Raw genomic sequence first — 2276 nt, 5'->3', positions numbered from 1 at the left:
GTCCTTACCTCTTTTTTTTACGGTGTGATGCTGCCTCTTCTTCTTCCTCCTCCTCCTCCTCTTCCTCACTGTCTGAGATCACAGTAAAACATAAAATAATGTGGTAAAAGGTCTAAAGGTCACACACACACACACACACACACACACACACACACACACACACACACACACCATTGCCCTAGTGATGACACCAGTCACCAGTTCACTTTCCATGTGTTCACTGTACTACAATTTGTCTCCATACATCCAGTCAAGCATGTCTATACATCATTACAGTGCAGACTGGATGTATGGAGACAAATTGTAGTACAGTGAACACATGGAAAGTGAACTGGTGACTGGTGTCATCACTAGGGCAATGTTGTGTGTGTGTGTGTGTGTGTGTGTGTGTGAGACACAGACAGACTGGCTGTGTCTCTCACACACACACACACAACAAATGTGAATATAGAGATGAATTACCTTCCCCAAGACATGCAGATGCTCCTCCTGCTTTTGCTGCCATCTTTCTCCTCAAAACTCTCCCCTTCTTCTTACCTCCCCCGTCTGAGATCATAGTAAAACATCAAATAATGTGTGAATACATGGAAAGTGAACAGGTGTCATCACTAGGACAATGTTATAGTGAAATACATTTCTGTGTGTGTGTGTGTGTGTGAGAGACAGACAAGACTGTCTGTGACACACACACACACACACACACACACACACACACACACACACACACACACACACACACACACACACACACACACACACACACACACACACACACACACACACACACACACACACACACACACACAAAATGTGAATATAGAGATGAATTACCTTCCCCAAGACATGCAGATGCTCGTCCTGCTTTTGCTGCCGTCTTTCTCCTCAAAACTCTCTCCTTACCTCCCCTGTCTGTGATCATAGTAAAACATCAGATAATGTGATAAATATAATGTACAATTATGTTCACAGCCAGCATGTCTCAAACACTTTGTCTATGACACCAATCCATTGGGGTCCTAGATATTCAATTCAACATATAAACATATGGTGCAAATGTGAAGGTAGAAATTAGTTACCTTTTCCAAAAAAGACAGATGGTCTTGCATCCTTTCTCCTGCCTGCCCTTTCTTCATCTTCATCTGAAACCAAATATCAAATACTTTAGTAAACAGGATCAAAACGCTGAATGTTGTTTACATGACCTGTCCCTTAGTCGCCTTTGAAGATTTTGACAAATGACAGTGGATCAGAGGTGGGGGCTTCTAGTGCACCTGGCCACCCCAAACCTGATCTAAAAGTATATACTCGTCAGTAATTTGAAAATAACATCAAAGGGACTTGAAAATCATTGTTGACATAGCCTTATGATGACCCCATCAAAGGATTTGTTGTTATTTACACAACCTAACCTCTCTTCCCTTTGAAGTATGCCCCCACACCCCCCCCAAAAAAACATTAGCCAGATCTACAAGTCTACTGCCCCATAGTGAAGTCATAAGCTTCATCATAATCAAATATATCACATGCATAGATTCAGAATACATAATATTCATTCATAAAATACTTTCTACATCAAGTAAAACATGATAAAAAAAAAAGACTCGTCTTTTTTTTTTACACCCACGCATCGCCATGCATTGTGAGCTTGTAGATCGGCTATATTCACTTCATCAAAATATGAAATAGCGCCATATCAATATAAAAACTATGTTGTGATGATATAAACAAGTCTTACCACTAGTAAACGATGTCCGACTCTTCGTTGGGCTTGGCTGCCAGCCAAGAGACCCGACATCGTCGCCGCTAAAACTGCTGTCTTCCCCATCGGAGGTATCGCCTGGGCGAACCCACGCTGTCGCTGCCTTCGGTCTCTCGCTCCGTCGCACCCCGGCCGGGGTATCGATCTCGGGTACTGGTGGTGGTACATCATCCGGTACCGGTGGTACGGGTACATCCTCCGGTATGTCCAGTACCTCTTTTTTCAAGTCCTCTGGTACCTTCAAGTACTCAAATATATGCGGAGGAGCCTCAGCTTGCGGCTCTAATGGCGGGGCAGCGGCTGATTTTGACCGGCGCTGTACCTTCACGTCCTCCGGTACAACGAGATTAGGTCGCGGCTCTAATGGCGGGGCAGCGGCTGATGATGACCGGTGCTGTACCTTCACGTCCTCCGGTACAACGAGATTAGGTCGCGGCTCTAATGGCGGGGCAGCGGCTGATGATGACCGGCGCTGTACCTTCACGTCCTCCGGTACAACGAGATTAGGTCGCTGCTC

At 44.9% G+C, this 2276-nt stretch overlaps 1 long non-coding RNA gene across 1 annotated transcript; it reads right to left on the bottom strand.

The window, feature by feature from the left end:
* Positions 1–831: 831 nt before the first annotated feature.
* Positions 832–1965, bottom strand: LOC311051775. Its single transcript, XR_014601422.1, has 3 exons — positions 1736–1965; positions 1077–1139; positions 832–909 (listed from the first exon to the last, which is right to left on the bottom strand). It is a non-coding gene; the product is annotated as an uncharacterized lncRNA (long non-coding RNA).
* Positions 1966–2276: the final 311 nt, after the last annotated feature.

The sequence above is a fragment of the Gymnoscopelus microlampas genome (assembly GCF_963454915.1).
Source record: "Gymnoscopelus microlampas genome assembly, chromosome: 9".
Taxonomy (NCBI): Eukaryota; Metazoa; Chordata; class Actinopteri; order Myctophiformes; family Myctophidae; genus Gymnoscopelus; species Gymnoscopelus microlampas.
This window is presented reverse-complemented; position numbering and strand designations above follow the sequence as displayed.